Genomic DNA, 15,211 nt, shown 5'->3' with positions numbered 1-15,211 from the left:
GAGCTGAGTTTTTTGGGGTGAGACGGGCAGGGTCTGGTGGAGGTGGCCGTGGAAAAGAGCAAGCCGTTACTCAGTTGCTTGGGGCGGAAGTAAAGGTGGAGGAAAGAGGAGTGGAAGAGAAACAGGGTGTTGCTTGTGGTGCCTCCCCAGTAAACATTGCCTGCTTCCCACTGGGCTCACTTAAGCCCACCCAAGTATGCCCATGTATTTAGGCACTTGTGCACACACACACACTCACACAGGCACACACACACATGCACGCGCATAGACACGCATGTGCACACACGCCCACACACATGCACACACATGTACATACACATGACCACAGATATGTACACACATGCATGCACACACACGTACACACACGCATGCACAGCAAGGGCAGCTTTGAGAAGACCCAGGGATGAGTGACAGCTATCTCTGTCTACCCAACCCCAGTAAGTTTTCCGAAAGAAGAGGACACCCTCCCCTCCCATCCCCTCCCCTGCCTTACAGTTCAGCCATTTTCCGTCAAACTCCAGCATCTGGCCTCCTAGTTGCCTGGGGAGCAAGCGTCCCTCAAGATTAAAATAAAAAACAAAAACCCTCTAACCTTTTTCGAAGGACAGGCCTGGGCGGTCTCCAAATTGGAGACGGACCCCATCACTTCCATTAGAGCATCTTTTAGCCTCGAGGGTGATTCAATCCGAATAGCTCCCCTGCAGCTTAATAGAGCCCAGGTTCCCTGTAACCAGGCTGAGGCTTGGCTGCAGAGATTTTGGCTTCATAGAAGACGTTAGGAGGTAGGGGTCTGGAGGTCCAGTTTCTCCTTTTTTGCACATCAAGGAGAGAATCAGACCTTTCAGGAAGGGGGCTGGTTTTGTCCAAGAGTGTGAGATTTTCTAGGATTTTTATTTCTTTTACTCTCCCATTAACCTGGTGGGGACCCCACCCCGACTTTTTCCCACTTTTGCCTCCTCTTCTGTATTGTTTTGGTTTTTTTTAAGCCTCTGTGCCCAGCTTCCATTATGGAAAGTGCTGTTTATGTCCAGGGCGCCTTAAAAAGGCAGCTAACAGCTCTCTGGCTGCGGTCCTCTTCGCTTGTTTCCCTGGCAACCAGAGGCAGGGAAAACAAAACCTGTCAGATGGAAAATGTCAGTTACAGCAGATCTGGGAGCGCAGGAAAGAAGTGGTGGGATGCGGCGAGGGAGGAAGCGGGAGGGCCGGCAAGGGCTCACCCTCCTGCCCACCTGGGCTGGTGCCCTCCTCCCAGCGAGCCAGGGGATCAGGGAGGCTGGCTTCTTGAACGAGAGGGGCTGCTACCAGAGCAGGCAGCTTCAGAGATGGGGGAGGGGAGAGGACTGCCACCTAGGATTAGCGGGATGGTCTTTGGCAGCCGTCCCGCCCAGCTGATTATCACATTGTTTTAAAGGTCATTGGGCTTCTTGAGGCCCCCAGCAATGCGTTCTAGAAGCCCTTCCAGTGGAACTTAAAGCTCTGGGTCTAGGTAGCACGCGGGGGAGGGTCGGGGAAGAAAAAGATATCAAACCCCAGTATCCAAAGACCCCGGAACCGTATCGATCCCGACCCCTGCTTGGTATCAATTGATCAATGCCCCTGCCGAAAAGAGGAATTGCCCTTTAAAATGGTTGGGAAAGAGGTTGGGAGGGAGGGTTGATATTAATCAAAGCAGGCCCCTCAGAAGGACGGCAGAGCAGCACAGGGAAGAGGAAACAAAAGAAGGAGGTTTGCTGAACAGCCTCGAATATTACGGCGGGAGAAGCGATCAGTTAATAGCACTGGATGCAATGAGGTGTGGGGTGTGGGGTGGGTGCTCCTGAGAGTAGGGAGGGCGTGTGAGAGAGTGTGTGTGAGTGTGTGTGTGTGTGCACGCAGCATTAGACACATGCTCTCTGCAATCTCCTGCTGTTGTCCTCAGACATTCCAGGAGCTTCCCTAATCTCCTGATTTTTGGGAGAAACTCCGCCCCCTCGGCCCAGTGGACCTGAGAGAGTGAAGGGAAGACAGGCTGCTGTCCACAGTCAGCTGAGCCCCTGCTGTGCATTTAGGGTGACAGATGGTGTTTACTTAAAAAAAACAACAGCACCGGTGTGTGCGTGTGTATGCGCATGTGTGTGCATGCGAGTGTGTGTGTATTTATGTGCATGCGCACACGTGTGTATATGTGTGTGCACACATTTGTGTGTATGTGTGCGTGCATGTGCACGTGTGTGTGCATGTGCGTGCATGTGTGTGCATGCGTGCGTGTGTGCACACCAGCTTGCATACGGCAAGCTCCAGAGGAGGAGAAGCCAGAACCAGATCTGGGTTCTGTTCATCCTCAGAGGTGGGAGTTTCAGCCCCTGAACATGAGATTTGAGAAGGAGGTAAAGGATGGTCACCAAATGCGGTACTGGGTTTCTTTGAGGGACACATGGCAGGGCACCTTCTGCTGAACACCAGACATGCCCAGACAGTTGAGTGTGGTTCTGCTTCGGGGATTTTTCTAACTCCAGACTGGTCTAATTATTCTCTTTAGGGTGTCTGAAAATGTACCCTCCAGTTTCCTGGTTAGAGAGTGGTGTGTGTCGAGGGGCGGGGTCTAGCCCATAAAGCTGCCTTAGTTTATGTGGGTGGGGCTGGGGGTGGGTGGAGGGTCCCTGAAATGACATTTCCTTCTGGCAAAAGGAGTGTAGAGGTTCCTCAGGCCCTGGCTGGGTACAGGTTTGAGGGCATCTCCTATCTTCTGGTTTCCAGGACAACCTCAACAATATATGGCCACCTTAATACCCATTCCCACTTAAGCGTCCTTACAAAGGAAACAGACAGACCTCTAAACATAAGACAAAAAAAAAAAAAAAACACAGCAATGCAACAACCAACGAGATATGACTGACGCCCCCCCACCCCCCGACATCCAGAATTTATGGTTTTTGCTATAAAGGTTAAAGCTGTGGGCAACCGTGGGGCAGAACCCCTCCCTCACCCCCCATCCTAAGGCCAGGTCCTCTTTCTCTGTCATTTTCTCTCCTCCCAGTGTTTTCTGGGTGGGAATCATCTCTTTAAATCATCTTTTTTTCCTGAGCCCTGGTGACTCACCAAGGACCTTACAGTTGTTGGCGTCATCTGGTCAGGAACTCTCTGCAGCTGAGAGTGGAGTGTGACTCGGTGGCCCTACCACCGAAGGTGAGTGTCCAGCCCACGCGGTCCTTGAATGTCTTGGAGACAGCGCTGGGCTGGTGACAGTCGTAAATCACCGCTCCACGCGCCTCACTGAAAGGCCATATGGACCTTCTTGTCAGGCTGGGACACGCTTAAATTATGACATTTTTCATTTTGATTGACAATTACCTTCCCCTGGAAGTTTGCGAACAGCCCGGCTACAATTACATCTCATACCATAAAACGAGGGGAATAGAAGGGGAGTCATTATTTTCTGAATATGGTCTCTGGCAGTTGGCTAAGGAGGTAATCTTTATTCCCACTGCTCCTGTGTTTTATTATTTTATTAAGAGTTAACTCTCGATTATCCACATGTGAGCCCAAGAGACAATCGTATTCCCACAGCTGTTAGGCCTTATTATTTTATTGTTATTGGTTCAGATTTTCCCCAGGCTCTATGTGGGACATGAAAAAGAGTCCCGATTGCTCACATGTTTCTTAACTGCCCCTTTTGAATTATTTGCAGTAAATGTTTATAATCTCAATACCGCTCCTCCCTTCTCTTGGGGCAGAGGATGGGTGGCTATTTTTTTTATGACAAAATATGCATTACCTAAAATGTATCATTTTAACCATTTGAAAGTGATACTTCAGTAGCATTTAGTACCTTCACAGTGCTGTGCAACTGCCATTCCTAATTCCAAAACATTTTCATCACCCCAAAAGGAAACTTGTGCCCATTAAGCAATTACACCTCATTTCTTTTTCCCACCCCCCCAACCCCCGCCCCACCCCACCTCTGCAGCCCTAGGCAACCACCAATCTGCTTTCTATCAGTAGATTTGCCTATTCTGGACGTTTCATATGAATGGAATCGGCAGTAGGAGGCCTTTTGTGTCTGGCTTCTTTCACTGAGCATCGTGTCTTCAGAATTTACCCATGTTATAGCATGTATCAGTATTTCATTCCTTTTTGGTTTTTTTGAGATGGAGTCTCACTGTGTCGCCCAGGCTGGAGTCTAAAACCTCAGGAGTAGCTCGGATTACAGGCACGTGCCATCATGCCCAGCTAACTTTTGTAGTTTTAACAGAGACGGGGTTTCACCATGTTGGCCAGCAAGTGATCCACCCGCCTTGGCTTCCCAAAGTGCTGGGATTACAGGAGTGGCTGCTGCGCTGGGCCACTTTATGACTTTTTATGGCTGAAATCGTGTTTGTTTGTATTATAACTACACCACATTTTGTTTGTCCATCCATCAGTTGATGGGCATTTGGGTTGTTTGGTGCTGCTACACACATTTGTGGACAAGTTTTTGTTTGAACCCCTGTCTTCATTCTGGGGGGTATATTTCTTGTTTGTTTGTTATTTTATTTTATTTATTTTTGACACAGAGCCTCACTCTGTCCCCCAGAGTACAGTGGCTTGATCTTGGCTCACTGTAACCTCCGTCCCGCAGGTTCAAGCAATTCTCCTGCCTCAGCCTCCCAAGTAGCTGGGATTACAGGCACCTGCCACCTCGCCCAGCTAATTTTTGTATTTTTAGTAGAGAAGGGGTTTCACCATCTTGCCCAGGCTGGTCTTGAACTCCTGACCTCGTGATCCACCCGCCTCGGCCTCCCGAAGTTCTGGGATTACAGGCATGAGCCACCGCGCCCGGCCTTTGGGGGGTATATTTCTAGGAGTGAAATTACTGGGTCTTACGGCAAGTCTAGGTTTAACTTATTGGGGAACAACCAAACGATTTTCCATTTTACAATTTGGTTGGCTACACAACTTTCCATTTCTACCGGCAGCGTGTGAAGAATCCAACCTCTCCCATCACCAGCACATGCCAGCTCTGCCCTCAGTCAACTCTTCGGATCTTTGCAGGGAGACCACTGGATTTTCAACGTCAGCCTCTGGCCACTTCCTCGATTTTGCCCGAGGCACTGGTTGGAGCCTTCCCCTGTGTGGCTCTCCACGGGGTCGGGTGATGGAGGGGGACGTGTTCACAGCAGGAGTGTTGCTCATCCCTCTAACCTGGGACCCCGGGTCCTGTGGGGAACCCATGTACATTGGCTCAACTGGGAGAGTTGCCAGGCAGGCGGCCTTTTGACAGAGTCATGAGGGTTTGGGCCTTGGAGTTGGAGTCTCCTGTTGGCCACGATGAGCTGCATGGCCTTGGCCAAGTCGCAGCTGACCTTTCCTCACCTCTCTATGAAATGGTGTAGCAGACCCTGCTAGTATCCCCACTCCCATGCCTCGTGTCCCACTGATCTTCATCTCTGTTATTTAGAACCTCTGGGGCTCACTCCCTGAGGCAGGATCCCACCAGGTGGAGGTGCAGGAGACGGTACTGATGAGTTAGTACCTGGGAGCCACTCTCAGACAGGTGTGCGCAGGCCATGGGGGCACCGCCGCAGCTTTGCTGTCTGCCGGAGCTGCTGAGTGGGATGGAGCGTCTGGTGATCATGGTGATAATGGTATGAATAAGGCATTTTTATTGGTTGCCTTCCTGTCCTCATCTCCTGTCCCCACACCTGGATTCCTCTCCCAATTCAATGACTTGCAGTCAACTCCTCGTCTCAAAGTCTGCCTTCTGGGGAGCCCAGCTGTGGGCTGCACAGATGAGAAAATCCACCCAAATGGACTGCGTGGCCGGGAAGTGAGTGAGCCCTTGATGGATAGCCACGATCCTTGTCTCTGTTAGAGTGGATTGTGGCAAAATTGGCGGTTATCAGTCTGTTTTGAAGGGCCCATCTCCCCACAAGGAAAAGCGAGCTAGAAGCAAAGACAGAGGCAGCTTCATTTTAGGACAATTCCCTTACTCTGTCAACAGCTCAGCATCAGATAGAAGCCCGGGGCATTTAACTGTTGAGCATGGGACGCAGCTTGGGCAGTGGTTTGCTTTCCTCTCTGAAATGCACGTTTCTAAGGCCAAATCGCAGATCAGCAGGCTTCCCCTTGGAGTACCCCTGTTTAGGCGGGGTAGGGAGGGCCGTGGGTGCGATTATGCTGGTCTGGAAGCACACATTGGCTTTAGATAGTTCACACAGTGCATGCTCAATGGAAAATCAAGAGGTGTTGTGCTTGAGTCACCTCCCTCTCCCACCACAGGGTCAATCACAAGGGGAGGAAGGGGAGGCAGAGGGAGGAATGGAACCTGATGCTGTCGGTGAACCAGAACCTGGACAGAGCATGGGGGGCTCAGTGGAGTCCACAGAAGCCCCCTCCCAGAATAAGGAGGCCGCTGGCAGGAGCTGAGTGCAGGGAGGGAGGCATCTTATCAGCTCCCGGACCACACTTGCCGTCCTTCCCTCTGGAGGCACCATCCATTTGCTGTGTGCCAGTAGCAGCATCTTTGAGACCAGAATTGAAATGTCTGTGCCCTTTGAAGGTGCGATATTTTTTTTTTTTTTTTTTTTTTGAGATGGAGTCTCACTCTGTCACCTGGGCTGGAGTGCTGTGGCATGATGTCGGCTCACTGCAACCTCCACTTCCCGGGCTCAAGTGATTCTCCTGCGTCAGCCCCCGGAGTAGCTGGGATTACAGGTGTGGGCCACCACACCTGGCTAATTTTTGTATTTTTAGTAGAGATGGGGTTTCACCATGTTGGTTAGCCTGGTCTCGAACTCCTGATCTCAAATGATCCACCCGCCTCGGCCTCCCAAGGTGGGAGCCACAGCTCCAGGCCCAAAGGTGGGATATCTTAAACTTGGGCTGGTTTACCATTGGCTCAAGAAAGAAGTTAGATAATCAAAGTGGTAAATGGTTCTCTGTCTACCCAATTTTAATTTTCAGTACTGGCATATATATATATATATTTTTTGCAAGAGTGAGGAGGGCTCAAAAGGACAGGGGGAGGAGGTGGAAAAAGAATGGAGGGGCAGGGTCAAGGAATTGATCAACGGCATCAAACGACCTGCCGTCCCGAAGCTCTCCATCTTTGGCTACAGCTGGCAGAAGCTCAAGACTGTTCACCAGTTATCCCAGGGCAAAATGAAAGAGGATCAAATTTCTGTTACAACCTACTCTATCCCCCCACCTACTAAATCCATCATGTGTGGAAGAGCCTCGGGGCCCTGCTCCCAGACCTCCATCTTCTCATGGTAGCTGCGTTTGCCTCATTCCCAGTGAGATGGACACCCTGGGTCCCATCTGCACCCTCCCTCTGGTCCTCCAGCTGGCCCCTGACCCAGCCCTGGCCCCTCCTCAGACTGGGTCAGGATCCATTCCTGGGCCTGGCCCATTTGCTGGTCATGTCCACTCATCACTTGCTGGTCCTTTATTCTCTGTGGATGAGTTTCCCCATCCCCAGATGTCCCCAGCTGCCCCCAGCAGGCATGGGTGTGGAGTGTTTGCCGGGGCTGGGGCTAGCAATGGAAACCTCCCCTCTCCTCCCAGAATCCAAGGAGGAGGACCAAGATGCAGGCTGGGTCAGAAAGTGGGTGATGGATGAGTCAGGCCTTGGCGGTCAGGGCAAGTGGGTGGAAAAATGCCTAGATTTTTGCCCATTCTGAGTGCTTCTGGTTCTTTCCAGTTTCTGTGTGCCAAGTTGCACTGCAGGGCACTTCAGAACCAAAGAATAAAGGGTTTAGGCTCACTGGGCTCCTGCCCCTCGACTCTCCAGGGTGTCCAGAGCTGCAGCGGTCCTGGGTGTATGCAGCTGCCTCTCCCAGGTCAGGGTGGCCTTCACCAGTCTCCCTTGCTGCCTGGGAATATGATGTTCAGGGCCGCAGGGCTGAATTCCCCGAGTTCTTTATATAAATACCCGCTTCAGGGCCGACACCTACTCCATCATAGGGACCCATCAAATGAACCAGCCGAGCCCATAAATTATTGCAAAAACCATTCCAAACAAGAAAGGCAATTTTACTTACTGAACCATTAAATGTACATACTTAAATTAGACCCAACAAGACATCGCGTGGGGATGTCTCAGGGCCAGGCAAACAATGAGTTTTGAGGAAGGGCTATCTTGTGTTTTCCCCACCTCTCACATGAAATTAATGAGGTGCTTCAATTTAATCATCATTACAATCATATCTTTATTTAGTTACTTAGCTGCGTTTGACCTGCTGCCTCGGGCAGCCTGGATGTCACCTCTCTCTGCCCTGGGCTGTCCTGACAGCCGGTGAGAGGTCAGGAGGAGGCTGGTGTGCAGATGTCAGGCTGCTCCGGCCCCGCGAGGCAGGCTTGGTGGATGTGGCTTCTGCGTCTGGGATCTACTGAGGCCAGCCTGCGGTTTTCTCTGACCTGGAGATCAGAGCCCGTATCTGGGAGACACACAATGGCAGCTCTTCCTTGCCCACCACGTTGACTCTGATGCCTGGTCTGGCCAGTTACAGCTTTTAAATATTTCTTGGATCTTTGTCTCTTTTCTCTTCCTAAAGAGAAAAGGTCCTAAATTTGTGCCTTTGGTGTTAATCCTCCTTCATGCCTTGATGCCAGAACCACTTCTGGAAACTCTAAATCAAAGCCGCTCACCCAGCTCAGAGCCCTTTGATGGCACCCGTTGCCTACTGGAGGGAGATCGAATCCTGAGTATGCCATTCAAGGCTCCTTCTGACCTTCCACAGACCCCAGGGACTCTCCCCGCCTTGTCTCCTGCTGCTCCCTGCCTTAGCCTGTATAGTCTGCCATCACCTGCACTACAGACTGCCCACAGTTGACCCTCTCGCATTCATTAGCACTCACTTCTACAATATCCTGCCTCTATGCCCCTCCCACTTCACTTCTCCTGTATACCTACAATTTGTCCTTTAAGACACCCAAGGCGCCAGTTTCTCCATGTCCACCGGGTACATTTTCAAATCCTTAGGTTGGGCTAAATGCCCAGGAATCCCAGGACCCCCTTTGGTCCCTCGAGATGGATTTGGGATGATCACTTCACATGCTGGTCCAGGGTTTATGCGTTTGCTGTGAATCCTCAGCACCTAACACTGAGTCTGGCGCACGGGGACTCTGCCAAACCATCTGACACTGCCAGGCTGGGATGCTCTTACTCTTCCTGTGTCTGCAATGGGTCCAGAGTGGCTCTGATGGAGAGATGCTCCCGTGTGGTCACTGGGGAGATTGGTGAGGGCTGCAGGGGGGACCAGCACTTCCCACATCCTTCCTCAGACAGTGTTGGAAATTGGGTTATACTTGCATGTGGCTTGGAGGCCACCCAGAAGGTGTCAGGACATCCCTGGGGTCAGCAGTAGCAGCCTCGTGGTGCAGGTTTAAGAATTCGCCCAGGACAGAGCCAAGCATCAAACTGCGGGGGAGGGGAGGTTGGGGAGGGGAGATTAGTGCATCATCTGGGTGGGCACTGCTGGTTGTGCCCACTGCCCACTGCCTGCTCCCTATCCCCATTCCTTTCCAAAGGGGGGACTCAGGACACCCCTCGCTCCCTCTGCCTGTCTCCAAAAGCATCACTAAATGTTGATTAATAGAGTGCAATGTGTCTTGGCTTTTCCTTGCCCCAGTGTCAGGCCTGGAAAACACAAACAGACCCCGAAAGGTGCCAGTTGCACAGGTGTTTGTGTGAGCACTCCCTCCCACCGATGGGATCGGGAGCACCCTGCCCCCAGGGCATGGAAGGGCCTTCTCTTCTGTCCTCCCATCCACTTCTCCATTCCCAGGGTGGGTCTCTGTATGGGTGTGTGGCCTGAGCTTCTGACAGAGGTAAGATGCAAGCCACGTCGGCAATTTTAAACTTTCTAGTGGCCACAAGAAATAAGTCAAAAAGAGAAGGTGAAGTTAAGTTTAATAATACATATGATCTAACCCAGTATCTCCAAAACATTATCATTTCAACATCTAATCAGTGTGAAAATTATGAATGAGGTAGTTTGTGTTTTTTATAGCAAGCTTTTGAAATCCTGTGTGTGTTTTGCACACCCAGAGCCTCTCGACACAGACCAGACTCATTTCTCGTGCTTGGGACCCACAGGCGTCTGGGGGCTCGCTGACTGGGGCTGTGCAGGCTGACTGGCTGACCCTGGAAAAAGCCCTTTTGGAAGTGAAAATCCTGAATTCTATCACTTCCCTCCAATCAGGCCGGCGCCCAGCATCAGCCATTCCCCTACTGAGCAATACCCAGCTCTGCAGCCAGGAGAGGGAGGGAGGGGGCAGCATAGCCTCCAGCATCTCAGATGCAGTTCGTGGGCACTAAATATGCAGCCTCAGCAGAGGCATCCAAAATGAGTTATTTATCAGCTCCAAGGACACAAAGGCACCTTAAAATAGGGAGCCCGTGGCCACTCCTGTGAAGGTGCTGAGAAGCCAGGCTCTTTTCCAGGAGTTCCCGGGGGGCACCCAGCCCAGGAAGCCATCGGCGGTGCAGATCCTAATGAAGTCAAGGTTCACGCACAGCCCTCGGCCCGCTGGGAATCTAACATGGGGCTCTAGGATTTTCCAGGCAGCCCCTACAGTCACTCACATGCAGCATGATTAATGGCTGGATACCCCGGCGTGAAAACCATTTTAAAAATGGCATTTTTGTCACGGACAGTGTTCCACATATCGTAAAGGTCATACGTGCTAAGAGCATTATCCGTATTTCTTGGGCAAACATGCTTAACCTTGTAGAGCACATTCCCCGGCAGATCAGCGATCCGTCTGCCGCACTTCAGAGGACCCGATGGCGCGGGTTCTTTGCCAAAAGGGATGAAAGACGGCGGCAATGGCACCATGCAGGGGTTTCAGACAATGCCGTGAATTGGCTGCCGGCCTCTCACGGCGTCGGGGGGCAGAGGGCATGAGGCCCCACAGCCTGTGAAAGGCTGCTGGGATAAGAGACTTCTTCTGAACATCCGCGTGGCTCTCGCCAGCTTTGATTTCCTCTGGAGGGCTTTGGGGCGGGACTCCCCCATCAGGCTGGGGTCGGGAGGGAGGAATAGCGCTCATCTCAAGCCCCGGCGGCCCAGGCTGGTACTTGGCCTCTGATACATGTAGGCTGCGAGGGAATTCAGAAGCAGATTCTGTGTGCCTGATAAAGACAGGTCAAATGAAAACCGTGGATGTGAGGATAACCAAGGGCAGATGACTGCAGCTGGTCTACCTGTCCAGCAGGGAAGCCTGTACTTTGGAATGCCTTGCTTTGGAGGCTGGGGCAAATGTCTCCAAAATAAGATCACCCCAGGTCTTGGCAACTCATAGCACGAGTGAGCAGCCACGGACCCAGGAGAATGACCTCACACTCACTGAGACCTGGGTAGGGAGCTCCAGGCTTCTACCTGGCAGGCCACGCACCGTGGGCAGTGAGAGTGGGTGGGGGGGCCTTGTTCATGACTTCTGGGTGGCATCCTCCCCACTCCCTACCCCAGGGCCGCTTACACCCCCCACATTGCGGCTGTCCATGCATGGTGTCAGGACAGACTCCTCACGGGTCCCCTGCCTTCTAGCTTGTGGCCTCCTGTCTCTCCTCCACCTTATCACCAGTGTCCAAAACCCAAATCCAATGACAGATCCCTCTGTGCTTTCTTTTCTTTTCTTTTTTTTTCCAGACAGTCTTGCTCTGTCACCCAGGCTGGAGTGCAGTGGCATGATCTCGGCTCACTGCAACCTCTGCCTCCTGGGTTCAAGCAATTCTCCTGTCTCAGCCTCCCGAGTAGCTGGGATTACAGGTGCGCACCACCATGCCCGGCTAATTTTTTGTATTTTTAGTAGAGATAGGGTTTCACCATGTTGGCCAGACTGGTCTCAAACCCTTGGCCTCAGGTAATCCTCCCGCCTCGGCTTCCCAGGGTGCTAGGATTACAGGCGTGAGGCACTGCACCCGGCCTGTGCTTTCAATCTCAGTGAAAAGCCATATCCCCTTTACCCAGGATGACGTCCACGCACTGAATGTAGCTTTCAGGCCACGGCGTGCTGGTGAGTGTTGGACAGCCAGCTTCCTGAAAAACAAATGTATACACGTTGAGTATGCGTTTTACTGATATGCAGGATGAGTGGCCCCAATTTACAAATAATAATAAGATATATAATATTCCTTAATGTAAAGTCCATATAGCCAGTTACACAGAATTCTTTCACTGGTTTTTGCTGAACTCTTGTGCCTGTAGCCAACCTATGGCTGCAATTCAAGTGTAATTTGACTATCTTTTCTGTGATATTCACCATGTAAGGGCAGTGAACCTGTTTTAGTTGAATCTGTATTATTAACATTTTCTCCCTCACCTTCATAAGTCTAGACAATCAACAAAACTATACAAATCAAGCCCTGATTTGTATAGTTTACCAGTGTCTGTGTTGTAGATACTTCCATTGCAGCCAATTTCTTTTTTCTTCTTTCTTTCTTTCTTTTTTTTTTTTTTTTTTGAGACAGAGTCTGGCTCTGTTGCCCAGGCTGGAGTGTAGTGGCATGATCTCGGCTCACTGCAACCTCCGCCTCCCGGGTTCAAGCGATTCTCCTGCCTCAGCCTCCAGAGTAGCTGGGATTACAGGCGCCTACCACTACGCCCGGCTAATTTTTTGTGTTTTTAGTAGAGACGGGGTTTCGCCGTGTTTGCCCGGATGGTCTCAATCTCCTGACCTTGTGATCTGCTCGCCTCGGCCTCCCAAAGTGCTGGGATAACAGGCGTGAGCCACTGTGCCCAGCCATATTGCAGCCAATTTCAAACCAACGACATGACATCTCTGAACCCACGGTGGGAAAGAGATGTAGCCCTCATTTTATAATAGTTCCACCATGCGAATACAAGAAATATCACTCGCCTCAAGAATACAGCTAATAACCAAATAGAGCAAAATCATTAGGAGGAAAGGAGTTTGGGATCTTTATTGCCATTGTTTCAAGTAAAATTTATTTGATCATAAGTTGATACAAATTAATGTTTTAAATAGCCCAGTTTAATAGCCAGTTCATCACGTTTCTGGAAATTGAGTAATGAGATTTCTTGGGCAGGTGGAAGCTGGCTCCAGCACACCGTGGCCTCGGTGCCTGTAGGCGCCCACCCCACACCTTCACCTGGGCCTGCCCACTCCTTGCTCTGGCTGGCTTGCACGTCCCTGAGATCTCCTTGCTTTTGGAGCCTTTGTACATCCTGTTTCCCATGCCCGGAACGCTCCTCCCCTCATCTCCTTTGCCCAGCCACCTGTCTCCTCTTCCCTCTCCTTCCCTTCCTTTCTCTTTTCACTGCCGGAGCCTTCCTTCCAGCCTGGAGCCTGCAGTTTAAATGACTTACATTTTTTTTACCTCCAGTTGCAGCAAGCATCATGGCCTGGTATTTGTGCTTCTCTACATTTGCCCCCTGATTCCTACCACCTTCATGGAGCAGCCAAGGTGCTGGCCAGGTGGAGATAAAGGGGTCAGCAGAGTGGGCTGGGAGCCTCCCCACTCTGGCCCCATGAGGCTTGCCCTGAGGTGCCACCTTGCACCGCAAGGACTGGAGAGCGGGTTGGACAAGAAATGGCACTGGAATGGCCCTAGGGCTCCTGCAGCTTTTTCCATGTCAGGAACGTGGCTCAGAGGAGAGTAACCAGAGGCCAGTGGATTAGGAAAAAGGCACTATGACGAAGCCCACGGAAACTAGGGTTTCCACTTCCTCCTTCTAGATTGGAAAAGCATCACAATGCTTGGAAGACGCAAATGTGGGGATGGAAACAGAAATGCTTCCTAATGAGAAAGTGCAGCGCATACTTCATTACTGTAGTGAGAGAAAGGAGGTAGGGGATTGACAGCTTCCTTCCTCCATTCATTCAGCACACCCTGAGTTCCGCTGCTGGGCACTGAGAAGGACACCAGTGTGGACCGGCTGTGCTTCCCATCCGGAAGGACCATCGGCCCTCTCTTCCCACATCTCCAGGAAAGGGAGATGGGAGAAATCAACCTGGAATGGGAAGGACAGAGGAAAACTGCATTTTCAGTTCCAACTTTCACTTTGGAAGTTAATTACGTGGGCCAGACGGGTGGCTCACACCTGTAACCTCAGCACTTTGGGAAGCTAAGGCTGTTAGATCACCTGAGGTCAGGAGTTTGAGACCAGCCTGACCAATATGGTGACACCCCATCTCTACCAAAAATACAAAAATTAGCCAGGTGCGGTGGCATGCTACTGTAGTCCAAGCTACTTGGGAGGCCAAGGCTGGAGAATTGCTTGAACCTGGGAGGCAGAGGTTGCAGTGAGCCAAGATTGAGCCACTGCACTCCAGCCTGGGCAACAACAGAGTAAGACTCCATCTCAAAAAATAAAAATAAAAAAGAAAGAAAAAGAAGTTAATTATGTGAATTACCGTCTGTCAACTCGATTTTCCAGATTGAAATGCTGAGCGAGGCCTCACCTCACTGAAGGCCCAGATAAGACGAGGCCTGCCTGGGAATCAGGAGCCTGTGTCCCGGGAAAGGGTTACCTGAGCAAAGGAGGTGAAAGAGCTCCTGGCAGATTCACCACGGTGTTCACGGGCTCTGCAGAGGGAAGAAGGTGCCCAGTTGTCTTGCTTCCACTGGGCACCAGGTAAGATCAGCTTAAGCAGAAGCACAGGGAAGTAGACCAGGAAGGAAGGAAGATTTTTGTTTGTTTGTTGTTGTTATTGTGTTATTGTTGTTTTTTAAAGACAGGGTCTTACTCTGTTACCCAGGCTGGAGTGCAGGGGCACAATCATAGCTCACTGCAGCCTTGAACTCGGCTCCAGCGATCCTCCCACTTCAACACCCTGGGACTACAGGTGCATGCACCACCATGCCCAGCTATGCTTTTTTTTAAAAATTTTTAGTAGAGTTGGGGTCATGTTATGTTGCCCAGGCTGGAAGGAAGGTTTTATAGCAAAGCCTCAGCGTGGGTGCTTGAGAGAAGTCGCGGAGACCTCTCAGGCTGCCATTACAAAGGAGAAGAGAATGGTTCCTCCCTTTCAGCCTGGGGGACCTGTTTCTGAGGCAGAGATGGGTGTGGGGGTGCTCAGCTCATGAAATAGTCTCTTATTTGGGGCCCCATGCCTTGTGTCGCCTGTGAATGGTCACGACGGGGCTCTGTTTCCACCTGAGTAGTTGGGTATCAACAAGGGTGCAGATCTGAACAGAAGACACAGGTTGGACACAGAAGGCTGTGACCCACATGAATGAATCACGTGAGTGGAGCTTCTTCCCAGCTGGCCTCGACTATCCCAT

Source organism: Symphalangus syndactylus, chromosome 14, assembly GCF_028878055.3.
Source record: "Symphalangus syndactylus isolate Jambi chromosome 14, NHGRI_mSymSyn1-v2.1_pri, whole genome shotgun sequence".
NCBI classification, from domain to species: Eukaryota; Metazoa; Chordata; class Mammalia; order Primates; family Hylobatidae; genus Symphalangus; species Symphalangus syndactylus.
Note: the sequence above shows the minus strand (reverse complement) of the source record.